The following is a 19152-nucleotide window of genomic DNA, read 5'->3' as shown; positions in this document are numbered from 1 at the left end:
ATGTTGTTTCAGGAAAGTCTTGCCATTTCAGTAGAAGTTGTAAAGGAAAAATTTTTAACATCACTATCACATATTGGGTTTATAGTGCCCTCTCCAAACATAGCCTTTCTTATTTTATCCTTTTAAGGAAAAAGATGCATGTGTGTGTGTGTGTAAATATACACAAATGTTTAAGTGTATGTTTGAAATAATATTCACTTAACAAAAAGAAGCATGACACACAAACACTGAACAAATGTATATGGATTAAATCAGAGTTTGGAAAAATAGTTCCCAAGGTTTTCAAAGCTCTAAAAAAAAAAAAAAAAAACCCAAACAAACAAAAACTTAACGTTATGGAAAACAAGATTAGCTCCACACTGTCCCATCAAGTTTCTTAGCAAAGCATAATGAAAATAATGAAATAAGTTACATAAAAAAGGGGAAAGTGTGGAAATGGGTCAGCTTGGGGAAGCCAGTAGGCAATTTTATCACATAGTTAAGTATTCAGGAACTATAAATTAATTTACCAGAAAATAATATCCTATAATAGAAGGTCAGCTAAAATACTCATTTACAGTTCTTATGAACTGGAATGGCCATGAGCTAGATAGAGTTTAGAACTTTTCCTCACACAAAAGGTTTCTTCTGGAATTTTGCATCCTTACTATCTCTGACTAAATCTACATGATAGCACTCGAGTTTTCTCCTCCACGATATGTTTTCTGATTCTTAGTCCCTTTCTGTCTGTCCCTCTACCACGCAGTATTTACCTTCATCATTGTATTTCTCAACCTATAATTTTTAGTTTAACTCTGTTTTTTCCCACTAGGCTACAAGGATGTTGAAAGCATAGGTATGTCTCCTCCATTTTTGAATATCCAGTGCATAAACCACAGTAGTGAGTCACTCAGGGTTTTTGAATGAATGCTATGAGTAGCAATATCTGGGAAAGATGAAGCATATAGAAACTACCACTGATCATGTGCTTATCTTGACCTAGCCCTCTGCTAGACAGTTAAGTATTTTTCTCATTTATTTCTCACATCAACACAGTAAAGTGGCTATTTTATGTATGGATATGCTCAAATTTTAAGAGATTGAGTAGCATGATCTGGTCTTCAACAAAAAGTTATAAACTCTGCATTTTAAATACAACAATTCTCTTTTTTTTTATTTTATTTTTTCAGTGTTCCAAGATTCATTGTTTATGCACCACACCCAGTGCTCCATGCAATACATGCCCTCCCTAATACCTACCACCAGGCTCACCCAACTTCTATGGACCACATCTTCCTTACCCATTCGTCTGTTGAAGGGCATCTTGGTTCTTTCCACAGTTTGGCGACCTTGGCCATTGCTGCTTTGAACATTGGGGTACAGATGGCCCTTCTTTTCACTACATCTGTATCTTTGGGGTAAATACCCAGGAGTGCAATTGCAGGGTCATAGGGAAGCTCTATTTTTAACTTCTTAAGGAATCTCCACGCTGTTTTCCAAAGTGACTGCACCAACTTGCATTCCCACCAACAGTGTAAGAAGGTTGCCCTTTCTCCACATCCTCTCCAACACACGTTGTTTAATGTCTTGTTAATTTTGGCCATCCTAACTGGTATAAGGTGGTATCTCAATGTGGTTTTGATTTGAATCTCCCTGATGGCTAATGATGATGAACATTTTTTCATGTGTCTGTTAGCCATTTGTATGTCTTCTTTGGAGAAGTGTCTGCTCATGTCTTCTGTCCATTTTCTGACATGATTATCTGTTCCTTGAGTGTTGAGTTTGAAGAGTTCTTTATAGATCTTGAATATCAGCCTTTTGTCTTTAGTGTCATTTGCAAATTTCTTCTCCCATTCGTGGGTTGCCCTTTGTTTTGTTGACTGTCTCCTTTGCTGTGCAGAAGCTTTTGATCTTGATGAAGTCCCAAAAATTCATTTTCACTTTTGTTTGCTTTGCCTTTGGAGACATGTCTTAAAAGAAGTTGCAGTGGCCAATGTTGACGAGGTTACTGCCTATGTTCTCCTCTAGCATTTTGATAGATTCCTGCCTCATGTTGAGGTCTTTTATCCATTTCGAGTTTATCTTTGTGTATGGTGTAAGAGAACAGTCGAGTTTCATTCTTCTATACATAGCTGACAAATTTTCCCAGCAGCATTCACTGAAGAGACTGTCTTTTTTCCACTGTAAATCCAACAGTTCTTGATTCCAAAGATCCCTGCTTTCTTCCTGAACCCTGTTGCTTCCAAGGAGTAGACTTGAACTTAGAAAGTAAATTATTCAGGAAAAAAGTAAGTTTCTATGGAGACTGCCCAGAAATAGTTTTACATCCTTAATCTTCATGCTGCTGTTTCTTGTTTATCCCTGTGTCATCAGAGACTATGTTTTTAAATACTTCCCACTTTTTGATGTAGGATAATTTCTTTGACTCAAACTTAAATCCTTTCTCTTTGAAAGTTTCATCAGAAGTCCATTCTCCTACTAATTTCAAAAGGACTCTGGTGCAGAAGGTTGACTAATCATAGGACTCATTTCATGGTACATTATCAGCATTGGCCCACACAAACCCACACTTGTTTTATTTATCATTCCATTATATTCCCACAGCCCAGGCTCTTCCCCCTCTACCACAGGCAAACATTCTAATGCGTTTAACATGATTGTGTTGGTATGTGTTTTAAAAATGCTTCTTTCTTGTATACATATCTCTTCAATTTATATAAATTATGTTTTGTTGTACATCATATTCTTTTTATTTTTTTGTAAAAACTACAATTAAAAAAATACACCTTTATTGGCACATATATATTTAACACATTGCTCCACAGTCTGCATCAAATTTTCTACCAGAACCACATGGAGACACTCAGCCTTACCTCCTTCTCCTATTTGTCAAAGCATATGGAAAACAAATAAATGGAAGGCAAATCTTTACTTGCCTTGTTCTTCCTTTCCAATACTAACTGATGACAGTAGTCTTCCTCTACTAGCAGAGCAATCTTCCTTCTTGTCTTTTGCCTGGATCACATTAGTCATTTTCCCAAGAGAACACCATATTTAAAATCCTTCACAATCTGGACTCCAACTACTTTTCAAATTCATCTGTTTCTATTACCCGGGCTATAGCTTGGGAAAGGTCTGGTCTTTATTCTGCCTTCATTCTTACTTATCAATTGCCTTGCCCCCAAATAGCAATCTCCCTGCTTCTTCATTTCAAATTTTCATCTATCCCTCAAGGCTCCTAAAGCCTTTACTTCCCTGTAACTTGATGTGTAGGACATCATTTTTTTCCCTCTTCTAATATCGCATTTATATAGGACTTCAAATTGTACATATATTAATTCATTCTCCACGGTTAATTAAAGCTTGTTGAGAACAGGAACTGTCTTACCCATTTCTTTTTTTTTTAAGATTTTATTTATTTATTTGACAGAGAGAGATCACAAGTAGGCAGAGAGGCAAGCAGAGAGAGAGAGAGAGGAGGAAGTAGGCTCCCTGCTGAGCGGAGAGCCCTATGCGGGACTCAATCTCAGGACCCTGAGATCATGACCTGAGCCGAAGGCAGCGGCTTAACCCACTGAGCCACCCAGACGCCCATGTCTTACCCATTTCTTGTCAGCTGTTACACCTCATATGTGAGAAGTTACACAGAGTTGGTGCTTAGCCAATATTCGTTGGACATAATTAAATTAAGAGCCTGAAGGTTTTCATTCATGGGCTGCTGGAACTGTGTTTCTGAAACCACTTTAATCTTCCAGGTGACTTCTATAAAATCAAAAGCTACTTTCAAGAAAATGATAAAGAAGAACTGATGAATAAAAGAGTTAGACTTTGAGTAAGCAGTGACAGCATTCATTTGCTTCACCAGCCCAGACAGACTCAACAATACAATCAAGAGCTATTGAAGTGAGCTGGGACCCTTGGTGAAACAACATTGCATAATATCTCACAGTGGCTCTAAGTCACCACAGTGCAGTGGGTTAAAGCATTTTCCACTTGGAATCCAAGGCAACTTAAAAGGGTTATTGATTTTTCCCTCTACTTATAAATGAGACTCACATATTAGGAGTGAGAACTGCAGACACAACATAATGACCTTTCTACTTGGCTTCTTTTTCCTAACATAAACAGAATCACTTTCAGTGGTTAAGAGGATATTAAGCAGTAAATCTTGTAATTATGTGTGTGACGGTCTGTACCTTGAAAGCAAAAGTTAGCAGTCACATTTTTAATTTTTGAAATCTCAGTTCTGTTCACTTAGCATTAGAAATCTCAACATCTAATTGTGCGTTGCTCTCCCTGCATTGGTGTTGAAAAGCCCTATGTTTGTTCACGCCTCAGCACTAATACACAAGTTCAGCTTCAAATAATCAGTTTATTGAAGACATAAGACTTTGCATGACCTTGTTCTAGATGTAAGATTTAAAATAAACTTATTGATTCCTGCCATGTTATCTTAAGAGAAAGATTCTAAAATATAAAACAGTGGGGGAGCCCTTATTAAAGCTGTCCCAAAACAAGAGTTAAGAGGTTGATAGGTATTAAAATCAGATTTGTTTTGTACCTTTTGGATTTTGATTTGGATTTAATTAGGGACTTTCTGAAAACAAGTTGAGCTTGATGGGTTTCCCTTTTTTGGGTCTAGTTCCTTTCTCAGAGATTTCACTTTTTGGGGGTGACATATTTAAATCATTTCCGTTTTGTTTCAGGAGGTTCGTTCTTTGCTTGGGTTTTTTGTCGTTTTTGTTGTTTTCTTTCTTGGGTATTCAGTGAAATCTATTATTCCCTATAACACTAGAATGGCAACATACTCGTGTGTGGCTGGCCATCCACACCTACCTCGCTACATGTGATCACAGACATTTTTATGATTTTATAGGTCCTAGGAAGATACTTACTCTATCTAAACATAGTTCCCACTCCCCAACATACACATACATTGCCTGTTCTTATGTGTACAATTCTCCCCTTGAAAATCTATTCTGTTCAGCTTGTTCAGCAACAAATACTGGTTTCACAGATTAATAAGAGCCATTCTATTAAACATCAGAGTGACAAAGATAACAATGTTCTGCAATTTAACCAGCACTAATTGTGCACCAAGCACAGTGCTGCGTGTTTTATATCTACGTATTCTCTCATTTCATCCTTACAACATCACAATGCAGTAAGTTTTATAACCCTCATTTTCCATAGGAAGAAAGTGAGGTTCACAGAGTTAAGTACTTAGCTGAGGTCACAGAGCTAATCAGTGCCAAAATGAACAAATTTTTCTGATTCCAAAGGTTGGGGTCTACCTAAATAAGAAAGTCCTCTGGGTGATTGAGAGGGAGAAAATGGAAATCATTCTTAACAGTTTGGGGGAAAAGCTTTCCATTTTGGCAAGGATTCCATTTTTTAAGATAAGAAAACAGGTTCAGAGAATGTTTTTAACTTTCTAAGCTTATAAACCTAATGTGTCAGTTATCCATTTGTAATGTCCCAACCACACAGCTGCGCTTCACTGCCTGCTCGTCATAAAAATAGACCCTATGTGTTAGTTTGCAAGAGTTGCCGTAACACAGTACCACAAACTGGGTTAAACCACAGAAATTTATTTTCTATTTATTTATTTTCTCATAATTCTGGAGGCTAGGAGTCTGAGATTGGGTCTCCACAGAGTGGGTTTCATTCTAAGGCCTCCCTCCTTGGCTTGTTGATGGTCATCTTCTCCCATTGCCTTCAAGTCTTCCTTCGTACATGTCTGTATCCTAGCCTCCTCTTCTCATAAGAACACCAGAACATAAGAACACCAGATTAGGGCCCATCATAATGACTCATTTAACCTTAAAGATCTATTTCAAGACCCTATCTTCTTGGGGCACTTGGGCGGCTCAGTGGGTTAAAGCCTCTGCCTTCTGCTCTGGTTGTGATCCCAGGGTCCTGGGATCTGGCCCCGCATTGGGCTCTCTGCTCATCGGGGAGCCTGCTTCCCCCTCTCTCTCTGCTGCCTCTCTGCCTACTTATGATCGTTGTTTGTCAAATAAATAAAATCTTTTAAAAAAACAAACAAACAAACAAACAAAAAACAAAAAAGAAAGGACCCTGTCTTCAAACACAATCGATTCTGAGGGACTAAGGGTTAGATGAATTTGGGAAAGCACAGCTCCACTCATAGCCCCTCTGTACATATGTCTTCTTTGCAGTCTGTATGGTATGAAGCTATTTCAGTAAGAGGTACTGATGGCACACTGCAAGGGAGGGGTTTCTTCTCCCAGTTCTCACAGGCTCCTCCAAACTGGCTCCTGGGGGTTATGCCTCACAGCTTCTGCCGTACCGGATTCCTGCAGCATATGCAGCTTTTACAGCACATGCTTCCACCAGCACCCACTGGGCAACAGTGCGTGGCAATTCCCGATGGACAGCTTCTTCTCTGGGGGCTTGTTACTGAGGAGTCATGGGTATGAAGCTACTGTGAACAGTTTCTCCATCCTCTCCTTCTCCATCCATCCTCTCAGATGGCTTCCCAGCAGAATGCTCCTCACCCAGTGCTTCTGGAGGGGAAGGTCGTTGAAAAAAAGTGACTTCCAGGTGACCCTTGAGCTGGACCTGGGCAATCAGAGGTTCCTCATCCCCTTTACTATTGTTGGAATAGGAGTTCTACTTGCCTTTTCTACTCCCAGAGGCTGTTCCAAGGACACACAATTATGTGGTATTGAGGACATCTGCACCCAGTTAAGGCCTCTTTATAAGCTTTTAATATTTGACAGGGGAGTGCAGGGAGCTATTGGTCTTGCTGCCACTCAAGACAAGTCACCTATTTTTTTTTTTTTTTTTTTTAAATCAAAACTGCTACCTACCAACCTGGAGTGACTTGCCTCTTTCTTCAGTCTGTCCTTGCCCAGCGGTATAGGGGCCAGTTTCAGATTACACAGATTACACTTGGGGAGGCCCCAAGAGGGCTGTGAACCAACAACTTCCCCATAAAAGACTCTGCCAGGCATTCCCAAAGAGCAGCTTCACAGAGGCTCCTAAGGTGTAGCATATCCTCAGGGCGGGTTCCCACAGCACCCTACAGAATGGCTTCCTAGCAAACACTGCGGACATGGAATCTGTCCAGAACACTCCTGGATAGCCCTGCAGCATCAGTCAACATCTGCTGGCTGGTAAGCCATGGCTGTACTATCTCCAATGAAGCTGGGATCTCAGTCCTGGGGTAGGAGGGTCTTCTAGATGTTTTCCTTCCTTGGGTATTCTTTCTTATCCTTATGGATGTGGCTGCTTCCTATACACGCGATGCCTCTACTCTTTTTAGTATTTTACTCCTCAGTAATCAATTTCCTGTTATTTCAATCCCTGTGAATAATTCTTTTTATTAGTTGTCAAATCATTTTGTGGTTTCTGACTCCTGGTTATACCCGAACTGATAAAACTGGTAAGTGGTAGACCCAGTACTTAGATAATCCTATAAGAAAGAAAAATGCATAGGTGCTCTAAAAATTGGCAAGGAATCTGTAAAACTGTCATTCTTTTCATAGGATAAGATCATCTATCTAGAACATCTCATTATGTCCCCAATAAACATAGAAAACTTAAAAGAAAAGTAGCAATCTATTCTTACAACAACAAATTTGTAAAGAATCTAAGAAATAACCTATCATAGAACACATAAAATCACCTCATAAGAATTTTAAATAAAAGATAAAAAAAATGACATCAATATGTGGAGAAATATATGTTTATTAATGTTCTTAATAAACACTGTAAGGAATCCAATACTCCATGATTTGGAGTATGCAGAGTCTCAGAAGAATTTTAGGGGAATTTGGAAAAATTATATTGAAATAAAAAATAATAATTGGCAAATTGTTTAATCATCTTTGAAAACTAAAACAAGGACATATTTAAAAATATACTGATAACTAAAATCCAAAGTTATTAAAATAATATGATATTGTAGAACAGATAAGCAGACCACTAAAATAGAACACAGCTGTCAGAAATAAAACTATGTATGTATAAGAAACTGATACATGGTAAAAGTAAACCACAAAGCAAGAATAGAATACATTTTTATGTAGATAACTTCAGGAGAGCTGGCACACTCAAAGGAGAAAAAAAAAACTAAACTGGTGCCTTATACTATGAACAAAGAAAAATTCAGAAGAGTTATTGAGCTACATACAAATGGCAAATTTATAGACCCAATAGTTGAAAATGTAGTAGAACACGTTTGTGACCTATGGCTGAAGAAAGACTTCAAGAAGCACAAATGATAAAGAAAGCATTATTTGACTGTATTGAAATTTAAATTTTCTATTCAAAAAAGGCCATTAAAGATGAAGTTAAATACACAGATTATAGACTGGGAAAGATATTTGCAGTATCTATAACTGACAATGGGTTAATAGCTGAAATATACCCAGAGCTCCTGAAAAACAAACAAAAATGATTTTAAAAAACCCAACAGAAATTATACACAAGGGATATAAACAGGCAATTCATAAAAGGAGATGTCCAAGCATATTACAAGATGCTCCAAATCACTAATAAACATTAAAATTAAAAGAACATTAACGGGGCACCTGGGTGGCTCAGTGGGTTGGAGCCTCTGCCTTCGGCTCAGGTCATGATCCCAGGGTCCTGGGATCGAGCCCCACATCGGGCTCTCTGCTCCGCTTCCTCCTCTCTCTCTCTTTGCCTGCCTCTCTGCCTACTTGTGATCTGTCAAATAAATAAATTAAAAAATCTTTAAAAGAACATTAACATGCCACTTCATATCCATCAAAATGGCAACAATTAGAAACCTAATTAACACTCTGGTAATACCAAGTATCCTCAAGGATATGAGAAAATGGGAATTTTTATGCACAACAGGTGGGAATATAAAATGACAATTATTGTCAAAAGCAATCTGGGTTTTTCTTATTAATTATGTTTTCAAACTATGATACAATGATCCCATTCTTAGCTAAATATAAAAATTGTTGTACAAGTCTATTAAGGGGACATATACAAATATTTTCACCTAGAAATTGTTTGCATCAATAGGAAATTAGAGCTAAACTAATTGTTTATTCCTAAGGAAATCACTAATTAAATTATGGCAGATGCATTCTTGAAAACATCATGCAACAGGTAGAAGCAACACATAGAGATCTTAAAATTATAGACTTGAATGAAATAAAGTAAAAACTGAATTATATTGTACATATACCATTTATTAAAATTTAAGAAGCATTGGGATAAAAATATATGTTTATAAAAAATAAAAAATTAAAAAAAAAATTTAAGAAGCATTATCAGAATATATATGAAACTTGTTAGCAGCAATGGCCTCAGTTGTCAAACTGTGGAGAGAACCAAGAAGCCCTTCAGTGGACAAATGGATAAAGAAGATATGGTCCATATATACAATGGAGTATTATGTCTCCATCAGAAAGGATGAATATCCAACTTTTGTATCAACATGGATGGGACTGGAAGAGATTATGCTGAGTGAAATAAGTCAAGCAGAGAGAGTCAATTATCGTATGGTTTCACTTACCTCTGGAGCATAAGGAATAATAACATGGAGGACATTGGGAGATGGAGAGGAGAAGTGAGTTAGGGGAATCAGAAGGGGAGACAAACCATGAAAGACTGTGGATTCTAAGAGACAAACTGAGGGTTTAGGAGGAGGGGGGTTAGAGGGGTGGGTTGTTATAGAAGGCACGTATTGCATGGAGCACTGCGTGTGGTGCACAAACAATGAATTTTGGGTCACTGGAAAAAAATAAAATAAAATTGAAAAATAAAAAGAATATATATGAAACTTGTGAAAATGAATGCCTTTAAAATACTGTAATCAAACAGTGTAGTACCAGCATAAAGACAAATAAACCACTGGAATCAAATAAAGAGTCCAGAAATAAACATCTATGTATGCAATCAAATGATCTTCGACAAAGATTCCAAGACCACTCAATAGGAAAGCACAGTCAACAAATGGTATTGGGAAAATTGAATATCCATATGCAGAAGAATGAAGTCAAACCTTTACTTTATACTATATACAAAAATTAACTCAAAACAGATTAAGAACTTAAATGCAAGACCTAAAAATATAACTACTAAAAGGAATTTTAAAAAATGGAAAGAAAAATTTCATGACATTGGATTTGACAATGGTTTTGCAACAAAAGCAAAAATAGACAAATGAGACTATATGCAACTTAAAAATTTATACACCAGAGAACACTACTAACAGAGTAAAAAAGCAATCTATGGAATGGGAGAAATTATTTGGAAATCATATATCTGATAAGGAGTTAATCTATATAATATATAAAGAAGTCCTACAACTCAACAACAAAAATCAAATAACCCAGTTTAAATATGAGAAAAGGATGTTTCTCCAAAGATGGTATACAAATGGTCAACAAGCACATGGAAAGATGTTTAATATCATTGATAATTGGAAAAATGCAAATGAAAACCACAATGAGATAACACGTCACATCTATTAGGATGGCTACTAGATAGATAGATAGATAGATAGGTAGATACTATCAAGTGTTGCGAACATGGAGAAGTTGGAACCTTTGTACTACTGATGGGATTGTAAAATAGTGCAACTGCTACAAAAATAGTATGGAGATTTGGCAAAAGTAAAAACAAAACTACCATATGAACCAGCAATCCCACTTTTGGGTATATATTCAAAAATAAATAAATCAGGGTATCAACGAGGTATTTGCATAACTATGTTCACAGCAGCACTATTCAAGATAACTAAGAAGAAAAAGCAATGTAAATGTCCAGCAATGGATGAATGGACAAACAAAATGCAGTATATACATGTGATGGGATATTATTCAGGATTTGAATGGAAGAAAATCCTGTCACATGCTACAACATTGAAGATATTATGCTAAGTGAAATAAGCCAGTCACAAAACACAAAAACTGTATGATTACACTTATATAAGGTACCTAAGGTAATCAAATTCATAGGCAAAAAAAAAAAAAAAAAAAAAAAAAAAAACGGAAAGTAGAACAGTAGTTACCAGGAGGTGGAGAAAGGGGCATAGGGAAGTTATAATTTAATGAGTATCAAGTTTCAAATTTGCAAGATGAAAGTCCTGGCGATCCATTACACAACCATGTGGCTATACTTAACACTACTAAACTGTACATTTAAAAAACGGTCACGATTTTGGGGGGTGCCTGTATGGCTCAGTTGGTTGAGCACCTGACTCTTGGTTTTGGCTTAGGTGATGATCTCAGGGTCCTGGGATGGCGCCCTGCATCCAGCAGCAGTGGTGGGCGCTGGGCTCAGTGGGAAGTCTGTTGGGGGGGAGGGGTCTCTCTTCTTCTGCCCCTCCCATCACACACACATGTTGTCATGTGTTCTTGCTCTCTCTCTCAAATAAATAACCCTTTTTAAAAAATGGTCACAATGGTAAATTTTATGTTCTGGTTTTTTGCTGTAATAAAAAGGGAAGGTAGAGCACAGAAACACAATGAAAGAAAGACATGAATACTAAAAAGCAGTTCCTTGCACAAATAATGATGAATGGTTATAAGCTTAAAATGTGACTACTTTCTCTACAAAAATTTCCTGAAAAAAGTGTAATCAAATAAGATAAAATAAAAACAAAGGCTACAGGAATGAATATGATCACCTAGAGAGAGATTTTTAACTAGAGGGAAGAATGTTGACCACAATGAGAAAGGGACTAGGGAAGGAACAGCCACCAAAGGGACTGACAAGAAATGAAATAATAATAATAATAATAAAGTAGAAGGAAAATTGTGGATGTATGACATAGACTCCTAAGAAACAAGAGTTAGCAAAACTATAGCCTGTGAGTTAAATTTTTTTCCATTTCCTGCCTCCAAACTTTCACCCTGCTTGTTTTTGCACAACCCCAAAGCTACGAATAGTTTTCATGCTATAAGAACAAAGTTGAACAGCTGTAACATGAGACTGTATTTTGGGCAAAGCCTAAAATATTTATTATCTGCCCCTTTACAGAAAAAGTTGATGATCCCACTAAAAAAGAATGATTTTAAGAAAGGAACTGGTGAGCTATATCAAATGCTAGTGTGAGATGGGATAAAATGAGGACAAAAATATGACCACTGTCTATCTGGGATCCAAGTCTATTGAATGTGAGTGTTATTTCACTAAATTGCAGGAATGTAAAAATCTCACCTCTTTCTCCCTAAAACTCAATTTAACCAGCTCTTGAGCTACTATTCTCAAATTCAAGACATAATCAGTCACATTTCCATTGTGTCTTGCAGAGATTCTTTTGAGAAAATATTCAATCTATATTAGAATCCTCAGATTCTTCCCACCTAGGGGTGATTTAAGCTGCAAACAGATCACTTATCATTCTCAAATTGAGGAGAAAGACTTCCTGGTCCACAACAATTCTCTCTCCTCCACTGATATCCACCAAGATACATACTCCTCACAGGACTTTGGAAAAGAATGTTCCGGATCACAAAAGGATTTGTCTGATACTAGCAACTACTCATACATCCTTAACACTAGCCATTAATATTATCTGATCAACTCATCTTCTTCTGATTCTATTCCTACTACCAACTTTCTAACTGTCTTCGGTTTGCATGTGATTTGCCTTTCAAGAGAGTATACCAACTACTGAACTCTGATCTCTCTTCCAATTTTTATTATAAATTTTAAAATTAACATTTTTACATTTTCATTTATATGACTTTAGCCAGTTAAGCCCAAGTACCCTCTAATTTTTACATGTATTGACTCTCATATTTCTAAGGTAGACCCTTACCCTGAATTGCAATGGCTACATGGAAATTCCACCACTTTAGAAACATACAGCTGTCTCATCGCTTACCTTCAAAATGTAACAAACAACATAACACATATTTGTTCCACTTCATAAAGAAGTTAGAGGCAGAAGATATATCTAAGCAAAGTAAATATATTAAGACTAATTTCCTTGTCATGTACTCTGAACATAGGTAAAATTGCATTTCACAACACAGTAAGAGTAATGCAACTATTATGTTTAAAAAAACAACAACAACTCATTGGGGCACCTGGATGACTCAGTCAGTTAAGCATTTGACTCTTGTTGTGAGATCAAGCCCCACATTATGCTTGGAGCTGAGCATGGAGCCTGCTTGAGATTCTCGCTCTCCCTCTGGTCTGCTATCCCCAATTTGCACTCTCTCTTTCTCTCGAAACAACAAAAAATTATTATATGTATTTGTATTTTATAATTGGCCATTATAAAAGAAGACATCTAGAAGTCTGGTGACCTACTGAGACATATTTCACTTTTTTTGTCACTCTTAGTAAGGAAAAATGACAAAAACAATATATTTCCAAAAGGATAACTGTTTTACTTGAATATATTGTCCATGTTGCATTAATGTTTAAATAATGTTAACAGGCAAACATTATCATACCCTCTACAAAATATCAAACATTTAGTCTCCTTTAATCAATTTATTTTATTTAAAAAAGAAAAATTATTTTTGTAATTCCAACCTCCATTGCCTCTTCTTCTTCCTAATTCCCATGACATCTTCAAGGGCATGTTTTCATTAAGGCCTTCCACACATTAGCTTTATTTTAATTTTTGTGAAATTTTAAAACATGTATATAAATAATATCAGGCATGCTTTTGTTATTTTGAAGCCTACAAATGTAGTTTGAAATGACAAACTGCCAGAGACTTCAGAGAAAATGGATAACATACATTGTTTTTCATCAGCCATATTGATATAATGTACATATGCTCAGAAAGACATAGCAGCATCCTGCTAAATAAATCTAGGAAAAGGTGGCAAAAGTTTAATAAAACAGTTAATGAAAACACTTTTTCACCTATTCAAAGACAGATTAGGGGCCCCCAGGGTGGCTCAGTTTGTTAAGGCCAACTCTTGGTTTTGGCTCAGGTCATGATCTCAGGGTCATAAGATCATGCCCCATATCAGGCTCTGTGCTTAGTGGGCAGTCTGCTTGAAGACTCTGCTCCTTTCCCCACTCATTACCTCTCTCCCAAATACATAAATATTTAATAAAAATAAAGAAAAATGAACACTTATTGCCTCCAGAAATGTTAGTATAGTACCTGAAGAAAGAAATATGAACATTTTGTTTAGTGAGTGGTGAAGACCAGACGAGGGTTGCATTCTGCTTATGTGACCTATGAGATAATCTGAAATAATACAAAGATAATACAAAGATAATACAAATACAAATAATAGAAAGATAATCAATTCACATCTGTTATACTTTCATATGAGAAAATATAATTTTTATGCTCAGGAAATTTTGGAATTTGGAATAAAATTTGGAATAAAAATATTAAATTTCATAATTTAAGCAAATCTATACACTTTATCTTTCTCCTCTTTGTCAATAAGTCTACATGTATCAGCAAACTTAAAGGAGTGCTGAGAAATTAAAAAAAAGATGAAAGCTAAACAAAGAAAAAAACCGTCTCCTGTCTAATTTTGAGGAAAAAATATTCACCTCAAAGGTCAAATGTGGTAGTGGGAGACAGTATTATTTTAGAATTTGCTGGATAAGCTAGGGGTATTGCATAAGGGTATTTACATCATAGGACCAATAAAACTCATGTTCTCAGATTCAGTCAGCAATTAGCCCTGCAAATTTGAAGTATAAGCTTAGGCTAAACAAAAATACATACACAAGGGGCGCTCAGTGGGTGGCTCAGTGGGTTAAGCCTCTGCCTTCAGCTCAGGTCATGATCTCAGAGTCCTGGGATCAAGCCCTGTATCAGGCTCTCTGCTCAGTAGGGAGTCTGCTTCCCCCTCTCTCTCTGCCTGTCTCTCTGCCTACTTCTGATCTCTCCCTGTGTCAGGTAAATAAATAAAATCTTAAAAAAAAAAATACATACACAAAAGCTAAGCCACACCATGCTAAAGTAAAATTTAATCAACAAATAATGGGTATCCCATGGCTGGAATTTCCTGCATTTAGTTTCCAAACTAATTACTCAAATCTCAAATGACAAGTTTAAAATGAGAAAGCTAAATACTCCATCTAGATGTGTCATGAACTGAAAACCCATCATGCTGAAAACTGGATTCACTACACATTCATTTAAAGATTATTTTGAGAAGATATTATGGTCGAAGCAATATGTCTTTTCCCCTTCCCATTTTCTTTTGTCTCATTGAGAAACCACAAATCACAGAACAGCAGACAGGCTAAATACTTCTACTATTATATATTACTATATATACCAAAGTTAGCTATTTTATCACACATTTCTATACATTCTTTATAATTATGGACACTATTCAGTAAATGATTGCACAAAATAGCCTGTTAACATGGCCTGGTGCCTTCAGTCCTTCCTTATGCCCTCTTGTTTCAAAAGCTTCCCATATCAGTATGGTACAATTCCACAAGTCTCTACAGAATCTCTACACTCACTCACCATTAGTTCTAGGATTTTTATTGACAATAGAACCAAAAAGACATAACTATCACTCCTGGAAAGAGTAGACTTTTTTTTCCCCATCATAATAAATTTTCTGTATGGTTGAAGATACCCTGGAAAATCATTGTTTCACTAGGGTATATACCTCCATGAATAGTAAGGGTATTTTAAAACTTTGGTTTACACCCAATAGTAATAGAATAAAAGATAAATTAACTGATGATTTCAAAGCATAATTTCTAAATAGGGCTCTTTTGTTCATTTCTTACCACTACAACCCCGCTGTTACAACTTCCTGACTCTGAACAAGCACATACACAAATTACGTGAATCACATTTTTTACTGGAACCTGAGAAGATTTTGCTCTATTTAAGGTCTATAATACTTTACATATATAATTACATGATGTGCTCCTTCCCTAGCTTAGTTTTCTAACACTTTACCTCTGGGTAAATTGTAATAGTAAATATTTACAATATCCTGACCAAGATTTTAGAGAAATAAAACATCAGAAAATGTTAGACCTGTATCTTAGTCTACTCAAACTGCTGTAACAAAATAACTTGCACCAGGAGGCTTAGCAACGGATACTTATTTCTCATAGGTTTAGAGTCTGAGGGTCTCAGATTCAGCTGCCAGCAGACAAAATTCCTGGGGATGGCCCTCTTCCTTTGTTGTGGGTGACCCTACATGGCAATGACAGCTCTGGTGTCATTTCCTCCTTCACAAGGGTACTAATCCCATCATGGAGGGTTCAGGATATGAATTTTAGAAGACATAATTCAGCCCACAGCAGTCTGTTTGTAGTATTCACATGAACTTCTTCAAAATCAATTCAATATTATTGAACAATTTTTAATTGTCATATTTGACAAGGCAAAGTCTATTATAAACCTATTTTCCCCTTTACAAATCATTTTTCAATAAGAAATTTATAATACTAAGAAATCTATCAACACAGATCAAAATATTGGCAAAAATAATACTCTGAAAATATCTGTTTATTTTGTAACAAGTGCCCTTTCTTTTAGAAAATATTAAGCACCAGAGAAATTAATTTTGTATATATTAAATTGTTTTTATCTATCCCTAATGATAGTATTGCTAACTTGTAACTACTCATGTAAGACATGCTGCCAATAGTAAAAAAGAGAAATGCCCAAATAGGAATATTATATTATTCAGAATAAGCTAGGCTGAAGTAGTAAATGCACTCTAAATTTTAGCAGCTTAAGAAAATTTGAAGTAAGGAGTGGGTGAAGGGCTAGGGAGGTGTGCACATTTGCATTTTGCCTGTTCAGAAGGGTAACTGCATGGTTGAGGTGACTAGGGACTGACCATTTCAATCTGCTTGGTAAATCCACTGTGCTGACTGCAAGACTTGTGTGTTTATGGACACCACTTCCCAGAGTTTTCTATCCAGCTTTCATCAAGGTCTCCTCTCTGTGAAGAATTCCATCACAAAGAATCAGAAAAATAATGAATACTGTTATGCTGAAAATAAAAAATAAAATAAAAGTAATTTCTAAAAAAAAAAAAAAAAAAAAAAAAAAGAATCAATGGCTCTTAACATCCAGCAGGGAATATGCTTAACACCTAGCAACGACCTGGTATCTGGTGTGGAAAAGCTGGCCAAGAACTCAAGGAGGCAGTATTGGAGCCATTGATAGAAAAATACTTAAATTTGAGCAGATGAGAAGATGGCTTATTGGTAGATGGCCTGCTTGGTCTTGGAGCATGGTGCTACTATGGCTTAGGAATATATAATCAAATTGGAACCATTGAAAAGGCTATAAATTGGCCTTGGTGTGTTAAGGATAGAAATCATTCTAAGTATACATACTTAGCAGGAAGTACTGATTTTACAGCTTTGTCCACCATGGAGGTGAAGAGAACTCTTCTCATGATCTTCATGATGAGAGATTCTTGGACAACAACCAGTACAACCTTTGCAGCCATAACTGGAGCTGGAATGTGGGTACAATCACTATCATATGACCAGAGCCCAAGACCAAAGCAACTTAATTAGTTACCATATTCTAATGTGAAGGGTGTCATAGCGGTTCCTCTCACAAATATTGGTAGAGAAGAGCTCTTTTCATCAGAGTTGCATAGTACACGGTGGGCATCAGAAGAGACCCCTCCACTGTGGCCACGTGCACACTCAGTGGAAAATTTCTGAACATGGGAACATCCCTGAGAGCGGGCCTTGGTCTCATCTTCACATCCTCACTAGGACCTATGCTTTGTCCACCTACCACTGTGGCTGGTTCCACTCTATTCTGTGGCACTTTATGGTAGATTAGTTCTTTTCAGTGTGTTCCTTCTAAATAATAGCAAAAATTAATCAATCATGCAGAAATAATACCAATATATAAAGTTCAAAAATACGATCCCATCAATTCAGCGCTGGGAATCTATATGGATACGCTAAATATATTTTTGTGATTGCCAGTATTCTAGCAACTGGAAGCAATAGGAAAAGTGAAGTGACTCAGCTTTTGACTCTTCCAAATAAGCAAATACATTCCCAATTTTCATGTCTAGGTAATTCTAAAATGCTTTATGAATATGAAAACTAAGGTTAGTGTTGTGAGAATTTAACATTTATCTATTTTAAATTTTATTTGGTTAAGCGAAAATTAGCAAGCTTGTGTTTACCTGTATATTTTTGAAATGCAAAATATTAACAAATAATATCATAAGTGAAGTAGAGGTTTGGTAAAGAGACCAGAGAGAAGTAAAGGTTACCTGTAGTCCTTCTATGAATACTTAGCATTTGTGTAACTGGTGAGTCAGTATGAAGGATCTCGCTATTTGGAAACAGATCACTGCTGTTCTTGTTTTTTGTTTTTGTTTTTGTTTTTTAAGATTTTATTTATTTATTTGAGAGAGAGAGAGATCACAAGTAGGCAGAGCAGCAGGCAGAGAGAGAGAGAGAGAGAGACAGAAGCAGGCTCCCTGCTGAGCAGAGAGCCCAATACTGGGCTTGATCCCAGGACCCCGAGATCATGACCTGAGCCAAAGGCAGAGGCTTAAATCACTGAACCACCCAGATGCCCCAGATAGCTGCTGTTTTTATAATCATCTGCAGAACTTATCAAAACCATTGAGCATAAAAGAAAGACAAGAGTGATTCATCCTCCCACTCTTCCTTCTCTGTGCTATCTTTGTAACATAGATGTGGGTCATGTTTGGCTTCTCATTATTTGACACTATTAGGACAGTCCAGAATGTTAATCATACAGAGAATTCCCGATATATAACACACACATATATTGTGTGTGTGTGTATGTGTGCGTGTGTGTATCTGAATGTAAGTTTTACTTTTAAATGTTTTAGAACAAACTATCCTTAAAACTCTTATCAGGACTGAATACTTAAAGCATGAAAAGAGTTGCAAACACTATGTTCATAATTACTGATTTTTACATATTTACTGAAATGTTTAATAGAATACATGCTTGCCTTTCTTATCTCTTCAAGCTTTGAAGGTTTTATCAGTAAAGCCTGTTGGTGGCTTACACTTGAGATTATGAAAGCAGTTTTTCCTCCTAAGACTTAATTTCCTGGGTTCCCTCTCAGACTAAGCACTAAAAAAGGAAGGCAAAGCAGATCTTTCTTCATGAGTTGTATCAATAAAAAATGTAACAGGCAAAATACTTCATTAGAGTTTCCCCTAGCAGAATTTTCCTTCTCTCCTGCATATACCATTAGATTGTGTTTATATTTTCTAATAAAG

The 19152-nt window shown here is 36.4% G+C and overlaps 1 pseudogene across 1 annotated transcript in view; it reads left to right on the top strand.

Moving 5' to 3' along the window:
- Positions 1-17992, top strand: part of LOC309873120 (growth hormone-inducible transmembrane protein-like) — a 59729-nt pseudogene extending 41737 nt beyond the window's left edge. Inside the window, exons 3-6 of the transcript in view lie at positions 812-835; positions 3735-3799; positions 6162-6416; positions 16965-17992. The product of the transcript in view is annotated as a growth hormone-inducible transmembrane protein-like (transcript). The remainder of the gene's footprint in view (positions 1-811; positions 836-3734; positions 3800-6161; positions 6417-16964) is intronic.
- Positions 17993-19152: the final 1160 nt, after the last annotated feature.

This window comes from Mustela nivalis (assembly GCF_964662115.1).
Source record: "Mustela nivalis genome assembly, chromosome: 1".
In the NCBI taxonomy this organism is placed as follows: Eukaryota; Metazoa; Chordata; class Mammalia; order Carnivora; family Mustelidae; genus Mustela; species Mustela nivalis.
The sequence above is the reverse complement of the archived record's forward strand: the minus strand, read 5'-3'. Positions and strand labels throughout refer to the sequence as shown.